This window comes from Phyllostomus discolor, chromosome 8 (assembly GCF_004126475.2).
Source record: "Phyllostomus discolor isolate MPI-MPIP mPhyDis1 chromosome 8, mPhyDis1.pri.v3, whole genome shotgun sequence".
NCBI classification, from domain to species: Eukaryota; Metazoa; Chordata; class Mammalia; order Chiroptera; family Phyllostomidae; genus Phyllostomus; species Phyllostomus discolor.
The window spans coordinates 45,811,731-45,832,729 of record NC_040910.2 but is presented as its reverse complement, the minus strand read 5'-3'; the positions used below and the strand labels follow the sequence as shown (position 1 = coordinate 45,832,729).

General features: G+C 57.4%; 1 protein-coding gene across 6 annotated transcripts in view; it reads left to right on the top strand.

Annotated features, from left to right (window-relative positions):
• NFIX (nuclear factor I X) overlaps positions 1–20,999 on the top strand; it is a 92,857-nt gene that overhangs the window by 46,046 nt on the left and 25,812 nt on the right. The gene's annotated exons all lie outside the window — the stretch shown is intronic.

Genomic DNA, 20,999 nt, shown 5'->3' with positions numbered 1-20,999 from the left:
ATCATGTACATGTCACATAGGGATGTGCTTCTTAGGAGCCCACACTCCCATCCACATCATAGGTGGATGTCCGTTGCATCGGCTCCCATGTCCTCTGGTGGACACTTGCTGCCATCCTCAGTAAGAGCTAATCTTGGACTCACCCACACACTTGCAGCCCCAAACCTGCAGTTTTATGTGAATCTGAGGTTCTCCCTCCCAGACCTCTCTGTGTGAGCACTGCTACAAGGGGAGGGGTCCTTGGCCCCATGCCCCTGCATGGCAGTGTTGGTTCCCTCAGGCCAGGAGCTGGCAGGGGAGCCAGGTAGTGCCTGGAAATGAGCCACTGCTGGCCATGGTGTCTTGACGGCTATAGCATCCAGCGCCATCGCTGAGGTGCGAGCCTGCGATGGCTGCCAGCACTTGTCCAAAGAGTTCCTGAGGAAGCAGCTTCTGCCAACTCCTGAGGCCGACCCCCAAGGCCGACCCCCGAGGCCGTCAGCTGCTGCCTGCTTACCTTCTGTTTCCTCCAGGACCTGAGGTCCACCTGGGGAGGTGCATGTCCTCATATGATTGAAGGGGAGACTAAAGGAGGGCAACCCGCTCCCTCTCTCCTTCCCTTTCTCCCTCTGGTCTTCAGACTCACTCTGTATGCACACACTGCCCCAGAGCAGCTCACCCCAGGGCCAGCCAGGACTGCCGCCTCCCAAGTCCGTCAGGCATGCGTGTGTGAGTGAGCTGTGCTCTCTGGGCTCCATCTCCACTGGCTCCCTCGTACCCTTACACCCACCCATCCACTGGTGTGCACACATGCCCTAGTTCACCTTGGACACTGGCCTCACCTCATTTTCTACATCTCTTGAGCCTATGAAGTCTGCGGTGTCTCAGGTCTCTGGTGCCCCTTGTCTCCCACCCCATCTACTTGATGCTGCATCTTGCCCAGAAATTAACCGTTGTCAGGCCTTGTGAGGTGGGAGCCACCCCCGACCCCTGAGGCCTAGTGGGAAGCTGGTGGGGTGCAGCAGTTGGAGGGGTTGTGCGGGTCAAGAGAGACGGTAGACTGGGGCATGGGAGAACAGCTTCCAGCCCCTAGAGGGCCTGTCATGGGTGGGACAAATGTGCTTATGAAGCCTGGTCTGTTCTCGTCCACTGCAGGCGTTCGACCTGTGTTACCCTGTGAGTGTGTGTGTACAAGTGTGGGTTGGGTGTGTGCGTAAATGTCAGTGCGAATAACACCCTGAGGATGTTAGAGGAAACTTAGAGGCTGACGAGATTCAAACTCCTGTTACTCCCACAAGGACATAGAAGCCCAGGGAGAGCGCAGTTACCCGCCCCTGCCGTGTCGCCCCCTGAGTACTCAGGTCACCCAGGGGCACCTCCACAGACGGACGCCAGGCCCTGGGCCACTGGGGCCCCAAGTGAGTGTCGCTGTCGGCCAAGTACGTGCTTGCTGTGGAGCATCAGGCCCTTCCTGCCCGCTCCGCAGCTGAGCAGCTCCTTTCTGGAGCTCTTTGTGAACCTGCCTCACTATTAATCTACCTGTTAGTAAAAGAGATTACAATTGCTGTAATTACAGGGCGCTCACTGTGGCTGCACCGCCAGGAGTGGGGCTGAGTGAGAGGCGAGAAGTGGGGGAGTCCAGCCCCACAGGAAGCTGCTATTAAAAGCACTGTGTTTTGATATAATGCAGGGACCACCGCCCTTCCCCAGGGTCTGGGCTGGCCCTGGTGGGGGAGTCGGGCTGGGATCCCACACTGGCTCTGGCATGACACAGGAGGTCAGCAAGGCTGAGGGCAGGGAGGGCAGGGGGGCCCAGGATCCCCTGAGCCTCAGGCCTCGTGTTGAAGGGACAGGCCTTCCCTGCACAGAATGGAGGAGACAGGTGACACTTGTTACAGTGGGGTAGTGGCTGTCTTCTGATGCGGCTCTGCAGCCACCAGTGCCCGCTGGTTTGTGTGGACGAACAGGAGCTCCCGGTCTATGTTGGCACCAGCCCAGAGCTCTGGATAATGTGCTCTGGGGGAAGAGGGAATGGGGACCTTAGAGCACAGGGTTTCTCAGTGGAGGTGATTCTGCCCCCAGGGGACTTCTGGCAATGTCTGGAGACACTTTCGGTTGTCACTGCTTTGGGGGGGGGGGTCACTGTTGGTGTCTAGTGTGCTGAGGCCAAGGGTGATGCTGTCCTACAACAAAAGGGATGGTCCCCCATAGCCGAGAATGGTCCGGCTGCAGCGTCAGGGTGTCACAGGGGGAGCCCTGACCACAGCAGAGGAAAAGAAGGGAAAGGGCAGTGCAGGCCCGAGGAGGGCCCAGTGACTCCCTGGGGCTGTGTCTGGAGATCTCAGCTGGGGTGCTCAGCAGGCCTGTTGCTGGGGAGGTAGAAGAACAGGCACCCCCGGCTGGCAACCCCAGCATGTTGATCTCGGCGCGGGTGTCAGGGGACTGTGGGCCACAGACACTGCAGTCCACTCCCCTCCCTTTTTTCTGGCAGACCCTCCCCTCGCTGGCCCTTGCTTCCCTACCAACCCCCCCGAACCTTCCCATGTCCTCTTTGCCCTCAGTGGCATCTGGGAGTGAAGGGCTCAGACCCTCTCCCTCAGCTCCAGCCTCATAGGCCCCTTTGGGTGCCTGGAGTCAGAAGGAGGGTGTGCAGGGATAAGAAGGGCTTTCACCCCCGCTCCCATCCTGCAAGGGCACCGGCACACCCTGGCTTCTCCAGAGCACACATCTGGCCTGGCCTCTACTCCAAGAGGCACCGAGCTGAGCAGGGCAGAGGCCTTGGCAAGGAGCCTCAGTGTGCGCTTTCCTGGAGGGGCCCAGGAAGCCTTGCCCCACCGTTCCTGCCTGTCCACTAATGCTTCGCTGCTCTGGACTGGCACTGTTGTTCCTTCCCACTTTCTTTTCACCTTTGGCCCCATCCTAGGTGCCCTTGGGAGAGAAGGCTGGGTGGCCGTCTAGGAGGCACAGTGGGGAGTGGACTCTAGGGCTGGGCAAGGTGGGGGCAGGCAGTCAGTCCCGTATCTCAGGGTATACGTGCTGCTGGTGTGCGGGCTGAGTGTGGGGTGGCCTCTGATACCCTCCCAGCCCTCAGGCGCTGTGTCTGTTTTCCACAGACGAAATGCAGTGATTTTCAGCTGTTGTGAATTCCAGGTTTCACACCGAGTCCCTAATAGTGGAGTCACTTTGCTTTACCCCCCTTTTTCTTGCCTTGACAGCTCCAACCATATAATTTTACCTTCTCCCGCCTCTTACGCACTCCTTTTCTTCCTTCTCCCCTTCCTGAGGTTTTTGCTGCTCCTCGCAGGGAACCCCCTTTAGGAGGGATCTCCTGACAAGAGGGGAGGGGCCTCCTGTCAAACATTGGGAGTTGATGTTTTGTTTGGTAAAATGTCTGTAAATAGGCTGCGAGGCGGCGATTCTGCACGGGTCCCCGTGCACAAGGGCGTCTTTTTGTGTCCGTGTACGTCTCAGTGTGTGAATGTCAGGAGCGGAGAGAAAGGGAAGAGAAGAAGGAGGGAGGGGAAGGAGAGGAATGGCTTCTGGGGGCCTTGGGATGGCCAGTTCTCCTTCTCCTGGGACATTGCCTTGGCCTAAATCACAGGCCCTGACGAAGGGAAGGCCCAAGGCTCAGACCCTTCAGGGGCCAAGCTGAACATCAGAAAAGGAGCCACCGAGCGTCATAGTGGCTCAGGGTTGGCTGTTACAAGGGCTGGAAAGGCTCGGTGAGCCCGTTGCCCCTGCTAAGACCCTGAGAAGTGGGTTGTGGAAGGAACTGTGCCTCTCACCCAGCATCAGCTGCTCACCCTGGATTCCTAGGAGCCGCGCTGGTCCACCACCCAGGAACGGGAGCCCGTGCTCCTCTGGACGCGAGGCTGTCTCTGTCTACAAAGCCACTCCCCGTTCTTTTCTTTCTCTCTCTCTCTTTTTTTTTTAAGTAAGAATTGTCTTAGACTGGCCCCTTTTTACACGTCAGGTGGCTTACCTATCCCAGGATTTGACATACAGCAAACTCACTAAAAACCCTGGTATACTAGACTTCATAAACTCAGCCACATCCGTTTTTCCCACCATCAGCCTTCCAAGACGGTGGAATAGTTCTTTTAGCTTCTCCTCAGCCAGCACCCTCCCTGAATCCATTTTGAGTTGCTCTTCCCCGGCCCTGCTAGAAAATGTCGGCTCCGACTACACCATGCTCGCGAACAAAGGTGCAGAACAATTTTGGCTGCTTTGTCCAGGAAATAAATTCCTCTCCGGTGCCAGAAACCACTGAGTGGTGCCATGTGTTGAGCTCTGGGGCCCAGCATCGTGGGCAGGGCTGCTGCTCGGGGCAAGGAGGGTGGAAGTGTAGGATTAGGAGGCTCTGAGGATGAGAATCTTGCTTCCCCCGCATCACGTGGTCCCTGATCAAGGACCCAAGAGCTTGTCACTTGGCCTGCTGTCCCAGGCCTGGCTTTCCGTCTGCAATTGCCTGTGGTTCAGTTGGTCTCCAGATCCGTGGAAGAGAGGCCACTCTCTCTGCCTGCCTTTCTTTCGATGTGCCTTGCCCAGTGCTCTTGCTCCACCTGCCCTATAAAAATTGGTTTCGCCAGGATCCGCTCTCTCTCCTCTTCTCCTCCTGTGCTCTCCCCTGCGATCGGTGATGCTACTTGTGAGTGTCACTGAGCCCCATCTCTCTTGAGCACAGCAGTCTAATGAACTCAGTGCTGTTATAACCCTCAGGTTATATGTGGAAACCTGGTAGACAGAAGAATCTTGCTGGAGGCCATGCATTAGGGAGCTGCCGCCCAGGGGCCTGGCTCCTCCGTGCACATCTGCCCCTCACTGATGATTCCCTGGCTTATCTCTGGTCTGGTTCCTCCAAACCCTTCTTTCTAGACCGACATCTAGTTCGTACCCTGCCCTGTGTCCATAAGTGAGCTCACTACACTCCCAGATCCCCTCTTTTCTCTCCATTCCATGACTTGTCTCAGTTGGACAAGTTACCAGCTGCCCAAATTCATTAGCCCTCACAACCAAACTAATGTGGCCCTATGCTGGCTCCAAAGCATCCCTGCCTCTTCACCATCACTCTTATGTTCTGAATTCAGTTTTTTCTCCTCTCTTCTGGATTCATTTTTATTGGGATATAATTCACATAATGAAATTCACCATTATAAAGTGTATGATTCACTGGCATTTAGTGCGTTCACAGTGCTGTGAAACCATTATCACTAATTCCAGAAGAGTTCCATCAAACCCTCCTTCTCCACAAAACAAACAAACAAACAAATAAAAAACCCATACCTGCCCTGGCTGGCGTAGCTCAGTGGATTGAGCGCGGGCTGGGAACCAAAGTGTCCCAGGTTCGATTCCCAGCCAGGGTACATTCCTGGGTTGCAGGCCACGGCCCCCAGCAACTGCACATTGATGTTTCTCTCTCTCTCTCTCTCTCTCTCTCTACCTTCCCTCTCTAAAAATAAATAAATAAAAAATATTAAAAAAATAAAAATTAAAAAAAACAAAACAAAACCCATACCTATTAGCAGTTTGTCCCAATTCCTCCTTCCTCCCAGCTCCTGGCAACCACTAATCTGCTGTCTACCAATTTTCCTGTTCTGGACATTTCATATCGATGGGATTATACACCGTGTGCCTTTTGTGACTGGCTTCTCTGAGCATAGTGTTTCAGGGTTCCTCCATGCCGTAGCACATATGAGACCGTCATTCCTCTTTATGACTTAGCAATAGTCCACTGTATGGATGGGCCACCTATCGTTCCTTCATCCCTCTGTTGATGACCCTTGGGTTGTTTCCACTTTTGACCATTGTGACTAGTGCTGGTGGGAACATTTGTGTGCAAGTATTTATGCAGATGGATGTCTTTGAATCTCTCAAGCATAACACCCAGGAGAGGAACTGCCCTTCTCTGAAGTTTTGTCACCACCTTCAAATGGGCAGCTGGTCCCACCCTCTCCCAGAGGTGCTGTCTCCCAGGGTCTCTCCCAGTCAGGCCTCTGCCAACCGCTCCAGCCGCATCTCCCCTTACACCCCAGCACCGTGTATTCGAGCACACAGAACTCCCCGCAGGCCCTGGGTGTGCTGTGCTGTTCTGTGACTCCGGGCTCCTGTTCACATTTGTCTCCAGTCTGCCTTTCTCTTTTCCGCTTTGTCCAAACCCCTCCATCTTTCCCACCCCAGCCCGGCTGTCACCCCCCACTTGGTGCAGAATTCTCCCCACCTCACTTCTTGTTCCTGCAGCCCAGCCCTCCTCGGGGGGCCTTATAGTTTGTCTGTTACGCACCCTGCTTCCAATTGCAAGGAGAGCTGCCCAGGGCAGCTTCTCTGGTTCTGTATTTGCGGCATCTGGTAGGTAATAGATGCTTATCAAACGTGTCCAATTAATGTTAAGGCACCGGCTTTTCCTGAATGTCACAGATCTGTGTGTGCCCACCCTGGTGCCCATGCAGATCTACAAATAGACACAGTGTGCAGTATGCCTCCCGCTACCCTCTGGGCCCCAGGGTGGTGGTATCTTTGCATTTGCTCCCCATGCCCCCCAGGAGTTGTAAAAGGAGGCGTATGTTACAGGACTGCAGGAGCTCCGGAGGTGCTTCTGAGGGAACCCAGCCTCCTTTAACGGAGATAGGTGAAGAGCAGGTCTCACATCACCTGGTTTCTTGCTGTTCTTCTTCGCTCCCCTAAGCACAGACGGGTTGTTCTCTCCTCCTACCCAGACCATCCCCTCTGGAGATAGCCCCAGGGCAGCTTCCAGGGCCCAGTGTTTTTGGCCAGGAGATTAGGCTGGCCCTGAGCGGCTTGTGTACCTCCAGGACCTTCCGGTGGCCAGGGTGGAGGTGAGCAGAGGAGCTGGAGAGCAGATGCCCCAGGCTTGGGTGGATGCTATGCCTTAGATCCTGTTGCAGAAGGTGGGGCTGAAGCAGTCTCACAAGGGAGTGGGACAATGCCGGCTCCCCCAGCCCCACTTGGGCTCCAAATGAATCACCTAGCTCAGGCTCTGCCAGGTAGATCATAGCAAGCAGCTCAGGTGGGTGCAGTGCCACTCCAGCCACCCCACTGCAGCCCAGGGAGGAGCAGGGGTGTGCACACTCACGGGATGGAGAGAGGTGGAGTCAGTGGTCAGTTGAGGCCATCCTTCACCTCCTGGTCTCTTTCACTCCATCCTCTTAGCGCCGAATCTCTCTCACACTCATTTTCTCCAAGCTCCAAGCCGGGCAGCTTCCCCAGGCGAGCTGGAGGCCCCGTTGCCCCCCTTCTGGTGACAGCCGCCTTCTAGGCGCAGCCAGGCCCTCCTCCTCCGCCCCCTTCGCCCTCTCCTCTCCCTGGGCCTCTTCCCCACGTGGCTCATTACAACTCCAGTTGTTCAGGTCTTGACCTCAAGAGCCTTCCCTATTGACCCCTGACCAGCGATACTAATCTGTGTCAACAGGCCCCAGGGGTTAAAGAAACACAACCCGCTGCTGCTGCCTTAGCAGGTGCCTGGAGGGGGCGGGGTGGCTCCCTGGCTCCAGGCTGCGGAGGAGCCGTTCACAGCATGCAGCCCCCTCCCCACCGCACCAGCCCTTCTGCCCCCTCCCCAGACCCTTTCCTGCCCACTGTCCCCTCCTCTCCTCTCCCACTTCCTTCTGTCTGTCTTTCCTTTGCTTTCCATTCTGCCTGTAGGATTTAGGACCAAATGCCCCCTTGTGCCCAGGTGGTGCTGCCCTTGTTACTGCCTGCCCCACCCCCCCATCTTCACATCCTCTTTTCTCTCCTCCTCTCCTTTTCTGTCCCAGTCAGGAGCCTCCCCCTGGGCCAGTGGTTCTCACGCCAGAGCTCACACTAGAGTCCCCTGGAGGGTTGTTACCACAAAGATTCTCGGCCCTCCCCAGAGGTATCTGCTTTTCCAGGCAGTTCCCAGGTGCTGCTGAGGAGACAGGGGCACTGCTGGCTGCCTGGGTGGAAGGTCAGAGGGGAGCCCTCCAGTTGGGGTATGAACCCCACTGAGCCGTGCATTCCAGCAGCACAGGGGTGAGCACCTGAGGATAGCCTGGTCACGTCCATGTCAGGGTGGGGGGCACCCTCCTGACTTAGGCAAGATGGTCTGGGCCCTTTACAGAAACAGCCATGTGTCACAGGCGACCCTTTCTTGGGATAGACCCAGAATTCTGCTTAAAATATATCCTTGAGCAGCCCAAGCTGTAGGCCATCTCAGCTTTTTCCCCCTTCAGGGCACTCTGTGTTCCTGGGGGCAGCCTCTGTCCCCTTCACACACACACACACCCCAGAGGAGGGAGCGTGCTGGGTACAGGGACACTAACCCCTGTCCCTGTCCTGCCTGGCCCCTTGGAGGCCCGTGTTGCCTTCATCCTGCTCACAGGGAGATGGGATCCCAGGTGGAAACCCCGCAGGCCCAGAGTCCCCCTGCTCCTCCTCCGTCCCCACTGGGAGCCACTGTTCCTGCCTCTGGTTGCTCATCCTAAGACCCGAGACCCATCCTCCTCCTGTGGGAGCCACAGCCACAGTGTACGGTGTCTGGCCTGGGGGAGACCTCAGAAGGCGTTGAGCAGAGTGCTGCTGGGACTCTGAAGCAGGCGGCTGCCGAAGGACAGGTGCTCCTGAGTGGGCTTGCCGTCATTTTATTGCGGGGGGAGTCTTTCTTCCCGGCTGGAGACACTGGTAGGCCCAGAAAACCCAGCTGGGGGTTAGGCTGGCTGGCGGGGCACCCCAGGGTGCTGCTCCCCATTTTCTCTGCCTGTTCTGCTGCTTTTCTGACTTTCCACTCTGGGCCCCACTCTCCCAGACTCCTCCTTTCTTCTTTCACTTGGCTATGGCTCCCTGGCAAGGCTGGGGAGCAAGAGACACACTCTTCAGAAAAAAAATTTTTTTTTCCCTAAGTTTCCCAAACTTTTCCAGATGCCAAGAGGGGGCCGAAGAAACCATGCAACTGCAGAGCAGGGAGGAGGGAATGTGTTCCAAGGCCTCCCCCTCCTGCTTCTTGGTGTGAAGGAGGGACGGCTAGGGGAGCAGGGTCAGGGAGCACCTTCACCATCCCCAGCCCCCCAGCCTCACTTGGAAACCCCCAGCCAGTGCAGGGGGGGAGTGGAGTCAGAGGAGAAGGTCAGTGGGGCTCCTAGGAACTGTAGCATCGTGTTGTCAGGGAAGTGACTCCTGGGGTCTGGAAGAAAGGTGGGTCTGGGACAGAGCAAACCTCCCAAGCTGAGGGAGGTCAGGAGCTGAGAGGGGGAACCTATCCCCTAGGGCTCCCTCCCCTGGAGTCTGGGGCCTGACAGGAGAACCTACTGGGGGGCCAGGAGTGGGGCTGCAAATGGAAGGGGAGTGTGTGGGGACAGCAGAGGCACCGCTGCCATCCCCAGTCTTACCCCAAGGGGTGCTGCCCCCACCTCTGCCGTTCTGTCCATCCACTCCCTGGACACCTCCTAAAACAAAGGCCTCTTTGTGGTCCTAGCCCACTGGCCCGCTGCCAGCTGCATTCTTTGCGTGTTTCCTGAGCGCAATCGGGGCTCTGGCTCCGTGGTCAGCTCCTCCCCCACAGGCAGACTCCTTGGGGCTCAGAGCTGTCCCTGCTTTGCTGCCCCGCCCAGGGTCCTCCCACAGCTCCCATCTCTCCTGTCTGTGGACCTGGGCCAAGAAGGGAAAGCCCTAGAAGTCCAGCCCCTGGGGCTGTGGAGCCATCAAGGGGAAGTGGAGTCTTTCCATCAGGGCTCTGGCTGATCTGTTCTGTTTCACCAAGCCTCAGTGTTCTCATCCATAAAAATGGGGAAAATAACAGCCACCCTATAGGGCTGTCAGGCAGATGAAATGTCTCCCAAACACCCAGCTCCTGCCTGCCACACAGTGGAGGCACTGTGTAACTCTGGCTCCCACTTTTGCTCTGCGCCCTGAGTGGGCAGGAGGCTAGAGGTAACCTGGATGGATGGCAAGGAGCTTAGAGGGCCTCAAGAGCTTTGGGCGGGGCATTTTCCTGAAGTTCTGGGTGGGGGGGACCCAGAGCCTAAAGCCTACTCCTGGGGGTACAGAGGCCAGCACCTCAGTGAGTCCTTCCCCTCCTTAGAGTTCTTAGCAAGTGGCCTGCCAGTCCCAGACCTGGCCCTGCTCCCCGTGTCCTCTGCCCATCCTGGCACCCACCCAGCTCTGTAACAGCAGGGATGTGCTGTCTTTGCATTAGGCATGGGGTAGGGGGGTTAGATCCCTGAAAATAAGGGGACCTGAGCAGGGTGAGGGCAGGGAGTCCCAGGGAGGGAAGGCTGGGCTTTTGGAGTAGAACACTTTGGAAAGTCTGCAGTTACACCCTGTCACCTCTGTTCACCAGCCACTCACGGTCACACACAGTCCTGATGAAGCCCTAGGTTGCTGCTCTGGGTTTTTTCCCCCGTTCTCATTTAAAAAAAAGTTCATAATTTGGAAAGAAAAGGAGCTTTTTACAAGCTGGCAGCTCTAGGAAACTTTCTGTCGGTCTTTCTGGCCTCGTGATGGGTGGGGTCCACTTTTCTCTTCCCTCTCCCGCTCTCCTAATAATCCCCCCTCCCCAGCCCTGCCAAACAATCACACACCCTTTGGGGGACCTCCGGCCAGCTTTTGCCCCAAGAGAGTGGAAGGAAAGGACCTGTCTCTGCCTCTGGGGGACCCAGCCAAGCCCCCTGCTCCCTGCCCACAGAGGTCACCATCACCACTGGCCTAGAGTCCTCAGCCAGCACTCAGATAGCAGTGCTTCCCGGACTTGGTGCCAGCATCCAGGCCTGAAGCCTGCCTACCCTCCTCCGAGGGCTTGCCCCACTCTCCTGCTGAGTGAGGGTCCCCCGAGTCCTCCTGGAGTCCGGGGGCCCCGCCAGGGAGGGAGCAGGAGGTGCTGAGCTCACCGCCTCGGCATCTGCCCTCCCTCCGCCCCTGGTGCGAGGGCCGCCGCACTCCCGCCAGCGCTTCGCTCACTAATAGCTTTTTAAGTCCAACCACATGTGTCTGCGGAGCGCGGAGCCGCCCCTTACAGGGCCTCGGTTCTCCCTCCCTTGCTGGAGACCACCCTCCACTCGGAGCAGCCTCGGGGATGGGGGAGGGGGATTGCCTCCTGAGAGCCCATCTGCTCGCCTGGGACCCTGCTGAGCCAGAAGGGGAAGGGCTGGAGACAGCAGAGTGCTTGGGGTTTTCTCCTGGGGGTGTCGTAATCCCCTGGGTTCTGGGTTACCCAGCCTCCCTTCTCGACCCTAGGGTCGGTGATCCTACCTCCCTGTGGCACGCAAGGAAGGTGCAGGAACCCGAAATGGGCGGCTAGGAGTGGGATGAGCAGCCCTGACCTTGCATGGGGTTTCACCGGTGGGGGCTTTTGCACCAGCACTTCTCCTGCACCAGGCCCCACTTCGGTGATCCCACCATCGCCCCTCCAGCTTGTACACGTGCTGTTCCCTGTGCGTGTGAGTGGTCTGTGGGGAGGCCTGTGGGGTGTGGTTTCGCAGGAGGGGAGTGAGGGCTGAGAACCAACAGGCAGGCAGGCAGGCCTGGGGTCCTAATGAGAAAATTGCTTCCAGCCAGGGAGCCCTGCTTGCGGCTGAAATTGCATCCAGCCCCAGCCAGCTCTGCCGCCGCAATCCCCGCCCTTCGGGAAGGAGGCTGGGGGAGCTGCCGGGGCAGAGGGAGGGGTAAGGCTCGCAAAAGTCTCAGCTCCCTCCAGCCCCACACCTTGGAGAGACTCCTCGGCCTCTCAGGGAGGAGAGGACTCTAGTGAGCGCCGGGGCAAGGGTTGGCTCAAGGCCCGACTGCTGGATCCCTGGGAGGCAGAGGCTGCAGAGGCTGCAGAGGGGATGGAGCAAACTCCCTCCTGCCCCTCCACTCACTTCTGTGGCACTCGCAGAGCACCCACTGCGCAGAGGTTTTTGAAGAGGTGGGCCCGTTTTGAGTCTCACTGAGAAAGGGCCAAAGAGCCCTTTGTGCCCACGAGATCCCATTTTTTAGTCAGCTCATCCGTCTGTCCGTCTATGTGAAGTCATTTGAAATTCAGCTTCCCCAAGACTCAGGGTTCAGCCCCTTTCTCCAGCCCCTTCATGGGGGGGGGGGGAGAGCCTGGTGCTCTGGGCTGAGGACCCAAGCAGTTGGAGGCAGGCTGGCTTTCTTTTCCTCCTGCCTCTCACTCGGTCCTTCGAGCAGAACCACTTACAGAATTTGTGTGGCTCAGTGCAGAATGAAAATACAGGGCCCCTCAGTTAAACATTAAAATTTTCAAGACAGGAATGGCAGAAATAAAGGCCATGAAGTCAACCCTGCTTCCAAGGAAAGCCAGTACCAACTGCCCAGTGGCTCAGAGAGTACCAGCTGGTTCAGTGAGCAACCGTCCTGTGGAACCACCGGCCACGGGCCTGACCAAGCCGACCAGAAGGTTCTACCTGCCGGGCACCTCTGAGGGAGACCTCTTTGACTCCTGGGAAAATCTCTTCCTCACCTGGAGCTTTGGGCTCTGCTGCTGCACCGCTCAGATTTTCCACTGCCCATTTCCTGGATTTCTGAGATGGCTGTGGTGGGTAGCAGCAGAGAGAGAATGAACTGCATCTCTAGTGCCTAGAGATTCTCAGAGCAAGGTGGTCCTTGCCACCCTCTGGGGAACCCGACCATGGAACCTGCTGCCCGTTGGGCCCAACAGGCAGCATGTCAGCCTGGACCTTCCTGTCCCCACCATCCCTGGGGTGGGGCCTCACTCTGCATTTGCCAGTTGCACGGGGCGGCTGCGTAGAGCAGGGAGCAAGCAGGAGTGCTTGGAGGGAGGGAAAAAGGCAGGAGGAAGGAAACAACCCCATTCTCATCCTCCAAATTACTGGCTAGGATGGCAGGGGAGGAGGCAGAAAGCCGACATTGTTTACTTAATTAAAAGTAAACAACAATTTGCTGCTGCCAGCCTCCCATTAGCTGTGTGCCGAGCCCTCAGCTTTCACTCCCGAGCCTGACTCCTGTCGCCACCCCGCCCCAGCCCTAGCCGCCCCAGCCCCAGCCATTGCTCTCCAGGGCCCTGTGCCCTTCCCTGGCCTGCCCTTTCCAGGCTGAGCGGGGAAGACAGGCTAGTACCAGTAGTGTCTCAGAGTCATGTGGGTCAGGATGAGAATGTCAAGAAACTATCATTTGAGGGCACCTCGGGGCAGAGCCCTATGCGTGTGCATGGTCAGGCCTGGCTGTGGTCCAGCAGGGCAGGGCAGGGGGTGCCACCTTGCCTGGTTTTAGACCAGATGTCGGGCTCCCTGGGGAAGGCAGTGACCCTCCCTGTCTCCCCACTGAGGCCCCAGTCCACACTACCTGGAGGCCTGGGCCTCTCTGCCCCACCTCCCACTTTTCTCTTTTTCCCTTTAGCAGCTTATAAACATCCTTCTCCCATCTTTTGGTTCTGCTCCCAGAAAGGGGCTGCACAGGGCTCCTGGAGGGCCAGGGAGAGAGGCTTGCTCCCCAGGCCTGAGGAGAGAAGGGTTGCTGAAACTGGGTCCCCCCACCCCTGCCAGGACAAGTACAGGTGACTCTAGGCACAGGGCAGGGAGTTGGCCTGGATCAGCGCTGAGCCGTCCTCAGCTCCCGCTTCCCTGGAGCCCCCAAGTTGGAATGGTGGTCAGATGGAGAGAGAGCTGTGCAGGTGCTTCTGCTGGCCTCCGGCTGAGCAGAGCAGTGATCTGTCCCCAGGAGAGTCCGGCCTCCCCTGTGGGCTCCATCAGCACTCAGCAATATAGAGCTCAGGCTTCCATCTGAATCTGGGTATGGCCTCAGGCTCATGACTTTAGGTGCTTTGAGCTTTTGTTTCCCCTGTCTAAGGGGGCCAGACATTTCCCAGCACCTTGCTGCTTTATAAAACCATCTCTGAACAGGAGTTGCTCTAGTTCTCCTCTGGCCAGATGGGTAGGGTGGGGAGAATATCTCAGGGAAAAGAGCCAGACCTGAGACACTTGGGAAGCCAAACACGCTGGGATTTAGTTTAAGCCCAACGCAGGAGAGGTGAGGGGAGGCACCAGCAGTAAATGCACAAGCGGTTTCCTCTGGTGCCTCAGAACAGAGGGTACCACCAGAATGGGTTCTGCCTTCAGGGGACGTTTGGCAATGGCGGGGACATTTTTGGTTGTCTCCACTGAGGGGGCATGATGCTACTGGCATCTAGTGGGTTGAGTCCAGAGATGCTCAAATCCTACCATGTACAGGATAGCCCCACTGCCGAGAATGGTGGTGGAGGGGGGGACAGGGGAGGCTGAGAGCACTGGTCTGGAGTTTGGCCTTCCCAAGAGATTTAGGTACCCACTCTCCCGAGTCTTCCCACCTCTGTCCTCCCTCCAATATTTGCACCTTCTCTTCTTCCTCCCTCACCAGTCAGGATTCACACATCCACATGTGTGCACGCATGCACACATGCTCACAGCTCCCGAGATCCACACACATCAGGATTTTCACAGGCACTCACACACAGAAAAATCTGGGAAGTCTGTCCTGCCTTAATTGAATTAAAAGCCTGGGGTTTGGCAGGACATTGTGTATCTGAGCTGCAGCTTCTTGCAGCCAGTTCAGTGCCGCTGGACAGGACAGATTTAGGCTCCCTGCAATTCCAGCTGCCGGCTGCTCCTCTCCCTTCTCCCCTCCCTCCACTTCCCAGGCTGGAGGAGGGCAAGGTTGGCAACACCCCACTCCTCCTTCCTTCTCTCTTTCTATTACTTCTAGGGGAGGCTAGGGTCTCCTGGGAAGCAGGTACTCAACCCCCCATTCCACATTTTCTGCTCTCCAGTGCATAGAGTGGGAGCTGGAAAGAGTTGGAAACAGGGTAAGGGGTGGGGTACGTTTCTTGACCAAGTGTAAAGCCACCAAGCTTTGCCTGCAAGGTCCAAGGGCTCCAGGGAGACTGTACCCCTGCAGGAGTGGCCAGAAGCCACTAGTGGAAGGGGTGGAGGTGCCAGCAGAAGGCAGACTCAGTGCTTGGAGGACTGCCATCCCTCAGTTCTCCTCTTCACGTGAGCCAGTGAGGGCAATGGGGGTGAGGTGCGAATGGGGGTGGGATGTACTGTAGAGCAAAGGGGATGCTTTTCAGTATCTCTCCCCTCCCACTCCTGCCCACCCCCTCTTTGTCCTCTGTTTTGGCAGGCTCTGGGGATGGACCTGTTCTCAGACCCCCTTTATGACCCCACTCTGGCCCCTCTTTGGGGAGCCAAGAGGTGAGGTCAGGCCCTGCCTCTCATCTGAGGGCAACTGCCACACCAGAGCCCAGCCCTCTATTTGAGGAAGCCCCATAGAGCCAGCCACCCCTAGCCTAGAGTCCGAGGGTATTGGAAAGGGCCATGTCTGGAATGGGTACAGGATCCACCCAGGGCCTCACTGTGGGCAAGAGGGGTGTGGCCAGCCAGCCTCCTGGGGCACCACTTCCTAGCACGTGCCACCCTCTCAGGCCATGCCTTTGTGGGCTGTCTGCTGTGTGCAGACTCTGCTCCCCAAACCCCTCAGCTTAAGAGCAGCCTTGGGCAAACCACTAATGGCCAGCAGCCCGGCATCCAGGGGGCCCTTTGGAAGAGCCCAGCCCAGCCCTACGTGTGTCACCCTTGGCGTTGGGCAAGGCAGGGTTGGGGAGCAGCCCTCCACCGGCTGACAGGAGGACTAGGAGAAGGATTGGGGGGCCGGCGAAGCTGCCGGGTCCGGTCCGGAGCCCTGAGAAGCAATCTGCATTGGCCAGGGTCAAGGGGGTGTGGGGGGACGGCCTCACCTCAGCTAACCTCCCCGCTGAACAAAGGGGCCTTTCTCCGTGCCCGCCGGGGAGGGTGTGCCTGCCCGACTGCTGCCGCCACTGCAGAGAGCGCTGGTGTTTTTTTTTCTTCCTGACTTTTCTCCATTTCTCTCCTTCTCTCTGGTTCCTGATCTCTGACTTTTAATCTCCGTTTTTCACTTTTTGAGAGGGACGAAGGGGTCGGGGTAAGGGGGAATCTTCCTCTTCAAGCGTGTATGAAGCGCAAAGGCAGGTCTGTGTTGCCAAAAGGTGGGGACTTCGTGGGCGTGCTGGGAACACTCCTGGGGTCAAGCGGCCGCAGACTAGCCCACATCCAGGGCATCCCCGCCCTGGGGGAGGCAGACGGGGGACTCAGAGCTGCGGTGGCGGCTGTTCAGGGTGGGCCCGAGCTCACTGGTTTGCACCCCACCCGCAAGTGTGCACCTGGCAGCCCCCCCACCTCCCGCTTCTCCTCGCTTGCCATTCCCCGGCCCCCTTCCATCCGGCCCCCGCACCGCAAGCTGTTCCTAATCAATGAGAACGGGAAGCTCGGCCCTCACATCACGGGATGTGCTTGGCAGCGGCAGTAACGGGAGCCGCTGCCTCGGGCAGTACAACCCAGGGTCCTAGTGGCCCGGGCCTGGCGGGGTCCTCATCCTTACTGCTCCGGCCTCGTGGGTGTGCAGAGGGAACCCAAGCCCCTGGAGACCCGGGAGGGCGGCATTCGGGTTTGCGCCCCCGCTCCCGCTGCAGCCGACGGAAGGCAGCTAGCATTAACTCGCTGCGCCACCTAGCTACGGCGTCCGGGAATGCAGCGCGCGCTCCCTCGGGGTGCGGCCCGTGTTGCCCCGCTGCCCTGCTTCCCTGGGAAGAAGCCCCCTTTGGTCCTTCAGGGCGTTGTGAGTGGGGAATTTGGAGCCTGCCAGCCTAGAGGATATCTTTTCGTCCCTTCAGCAGCCTGGATTGTCCCAGTCCCGAGTCTGGATAGCTGCCTTCTACCAGGTGCCAGGCTCCATATTCTGTGCGTCCAGGCTTCTGGAAGCTGCCCCGTGGCTGCTCCTCAGGATCGCAGCAGCACTGAAATATAGGGTCCCGGTAGCTCCCTGTCCCATCATGTTTTCCATATGTATGTTTGGCGTTTTACGGTGTATAAAACCATTACTTCTCATTCTCTGTAAAAATTCTTGCTCACCTGGTATCCTCTCACCTTGCAGTCTGAGGCAAGCCTGAGTAGTGTTGCCCAGGGAATGAGAGGAGGCCTGGGAGATATGCTGAGTGCCCAATAGCAGCAGGCCTGAGATCAGACTCCAGGATCCCGATTCCAGGTCCAGGGCTCTTTCCAGTGCCCAGAGCTTTTCAGTGTCCTGGGAGGCCACCTGCTCACCCACCCATTAGGCCCAGACTGGGTTCTCAGAGCTCAGAGCTGGAGATTTGGAGTCAAAGGTCCAAATTCCTCTTGTCTCATCAGGACAGCTCTGGACAGTGGCTGCCTTAAGGTCTCCAGGGCAAGGAGAGAAGCAGGCCTGCTACAGTGCTGCCCTGCCCTGCCCTTCGCAGGGAGACTCTGGTTCCTTCCTCTGATCAGTCCAGCCCTCAGGCATGGGGGCTAGTATGCCCAGTCCTGTGCATGGGCCCAGCTGGGCTTTGCAGGAGGATTAGCAGTACCGAGAGCTCTGCATCACTTCCTTGGGTGTAAGTGTTAAGGGCTGTATCTGCAGGAAAGATGTTCTCTCCTTGGGAGAGGTGAGCTAATTGGCAGGAAGGCGTCAGCTAATTGGTGCTTCTGTCCCCTTGGTGGTCAGTGTAGCCATGGTTGAAAGAAGGATGTAGAAGGGTCTCTTCAGAGTCTTGTTATCCACTCCAACTGTGCTTTGAGGTGTGAGGGATACAGTAGCAAAAAAACACAGACAGGCCTTCACCCCAAAGAAGTGATGGTCAAATTCCTGGCTAGGACGCCCCCAGCCTGGGAAGCCTCGTGGCCAGCTCCTTGGGGCTCCTGTGCTGTGCAGAACTAGTGTCCCCAACTCCCCCAGCCCTGGCCCGGCTAGAGACCCTCAGTGTGGGTGGGATCTGGGTGGAAGGGGTGCTGGGCTCCCAGCCTCCAGGGAGGAGAAGGGCTCCACCTAGGCATTCAGTTGTGTACCCTTTGTGTTCATCACTCTTCTGTGAGCCAGAATCTGTCTTCCCCTTCAAGCCAAGTCCCCAGTAGAGGGTACTCCTTTGGGGTCCCCAGCCTGGGAGTTGGGTGTCGTCCCTTAGGGGGTTGAGGAAGTCAGAGCACGTGATAATGGGAGGCAGGTGGCCTTGGCCTGCTCCCACTTCCCCGTGGGATAAATGGAGGTAGGTGGGTTCTCCTTCCTCATCCCTGCCATTCTCTGGCCCACCTGGTGCCCTTTCCACAGGTGAGGAGTGTGAGGCCTTCCCCCCACACATGGCTGAGAGTGAATTGCCTCCATGTGGGGCAATTCTTCTCCCATCTTGTTTTCATTCCCCCTCTACACCCTGTCCTGGTGCTCTGCCTGCCCTCTCATCCCCAGAGCCTTGTTAGGCTCCCCAGCCCCTCGCCCTGCTGAGCCCTGTCTGTACAGATGCTGGCAGCTGGATGCAGCCCAAGAAGCTGCACTCATGAAGCCACTCCTGAGTATTTTTAGGGAAGTTTCCCCTTTTGCATTTTTTCTCAGCAGTCATTTTCTCCTTCGCTTTCTCTTTCTCCCTCCACTTCCCCCCCTTTCCTTGCTTCTCTTTGAACCTTCTACTTCTGATTCTTTCTACTGCAGCCTTTTCTCTTTGAACTGTTTTGCTTTAGCCCTAATTTTCTGTCTTGGCCCCTCCCTCTCTCTCTTATAATTTTTCTTCTTATAATTCTCTCTATAAAATTTTATAGTTACAATTTTGTCTTTTTGTCCATCTCTTGATCTGGGGTTTAATGCCTCCTCCTTTCCTTTTTCCAAACTCCTGCTGATCCCAGACATGTCACTTAAGTGGCCTCCAGAGCCTCTGCCTCCCCCCTTTTCATTCTGGGCTGACATTAGCATCTGGAGGCCTCTGCTCTTTTACAAATAATTAGACCAAGGGCAAGTGTATTTATGGGGTGGGGGTGGGTGATGCCTAACTCTGGGAGGTGGGGACACTATTAATAGTCCTAAGATCAGCTGGGGGTGGGGGCGGTTGTCTAGCCTGGCCTGGCCTGAGCAGCTCAAAGGGCCAGCAAGGGCAGCGCCGGAAATAGAACGGGTGGGGGTGGGGGAACAGCTCTGCAGGTCCCTAGACTGGATATGGGCACCTGTTTCACAGGGCTCCCGTCTTTTTTTGGCATGTGGGGTGTAGGGGGTATTCTCCACTGTCACTTTGTATTCATCGGGTTGGAGAAGGGGACAGAAGCTTGAGGGGCTTGGAGCCACTTTTCTGGACTCGGCCATCACATGACTCCTGGTCTCAGGCCCTGCTGGAAATGCTGGCTTCGTTTGCCAGCTGAGTCGTGGCACCAGTAGGTGCTGCCAGGAGAGGTGCCCAGCTGCTGGTGGGGCAGTGCCTGTGCTCATGGTGTCCTTAGCTCTCTATCCTCAGGGCTGGGCTAGGATGGGCAGGGCCTTGGGCCCAACGCCCTCAGAATCCAGAGGCACAAGCATTTTCTCCCCTTCCCTGTTGGCATTGCCTGTCTTCCAGCCTTCTCTTTCCCTGCCTTTCCTCCACCATTTTCAATATGGTGACCATCCTGAGACCATTTACTGCAGCTGATGACACTGTGGAGGGACACACCTGTAGAAGGTGTCCAGTTCTGCCTTTTATTTGCAGAGCAACCTCTCTGACCCTCTTTGCAGATGGCCCTGAGGGAGCCCCTCAGCTCACTGGCTGGGGTCTCTGGTGTCAGACACCGAAAATTATAATCTAGGGCTTCCATAGTGTCTGCTTCACTGTCAGTACTTCTCTGGTGACTCCCTAGCCCCCCGGCACCCCGGAACACCCAGGATGGTGGTACTGCTAGGCACTGGGTCTGCTTAGTCACTCCACCGACAGCCGTGGAACACTGATGTCTGAGGTGCTGGGGGTCAGCACTGTGTCTCCTGCAGGCCCACCTGCATCTCCCAATGCTGCTTTGGGTGGGGGGAACTCATTTGTTAATGCTGGCCTGGCCTCTATCCACCTGCTGGGCGCTCTGCTCTGCACTGAGGTGTGTCCCTTCTCTCTCCTTTGCTGGCCACTGTTTCATCACATGGGGACAAGCAACTGAGTACCCAGTTCCCACAGACTTCAGTGCCCAGGTGCCATCTCAAGTTCTCCCTGGGCTGGGGGCAGCACTAAGGAAGTTTCTCCTGGCAGGTGCAGGGCAGAGAATGCTGAGCAGCTCACACCAGGGGAGCGCCCTGGAGGTCCTAGGGCTGCTTGCTTGAGTCCAGCTGCCTGAGCCCACCCACTCTGCTGGTCTCCTGGGCACCAGATAAGCCCACAGACTTGCCTTCGCCTCCCTTCCCGTAGCTTCACTGTGGGACTGGGTTGAGGCAGAGAAGGTAGAGCAGCTGGCATCAGCGACCGAGAGTGGAATGTCCCATCCAGATGCTGGCCCTGGCCCTGGCCTACCAGGTCTCTGTGGCCTGATCTTCTGTCTCAAACCCACCCCACACTCGATGGCCTTCTTTGAGCCCTGGCCCCAGGGACAGCCAAAGCAGGTCTAAACTACCTATGTGCTGCGGGTGTAGCTGGGCCTCTTCTTCCCTGTCACTTATCCCCTCTTCCTCTGTGCAAGTGACTCAAGTCAAAGGCTCAAGCCCTTTGGGATCTATGAGTAGAGAATGAGAAAAGGAGGGATGAGGGTGATAAGGGGTGGACACGTGTCCCTACCCTGCCCTACCCCCACCCACAGCTTCAGGGCTGTGCTCAGGCCAGGTTCCTGTCTCCAACCACCTTGGGATCTAGGGACGAGAGAGGAGAGAGAAACCTCAGGATGGCCCCAGGGTCTGTGCCAATGCAAGCTGGCTTGTGGAGGTAGAGTGAGGAGTGGCAGGAAGAGGGGAAGAACCTAGGAGCCCCCTGGGCCTGGCCCAGGTTGAGCCCCACCCCCCTCTGCCCTCTGGCTGCCCTGCATTCTCAAGGACTTCCTGGTCCCCAGTCTCCTGTTTGCTGAGATGGGGAGAACCCCTCTGTGACCCGTCCCCTTAGCCCCTCATCCGTCCTGCTTCCCTCCTCAGGGTGTCTCAGATTCTCAGACTTAGGTTTCAAGAGGCACAATAGTTATATTCTCCAGCTCTGATTGCTGCAGGCCGGGCCTCTGGCTCCCCTTGAGATTGGGTTTCCCGTGCCCTGGACGCTCCGGAATCACAGAGGAGTG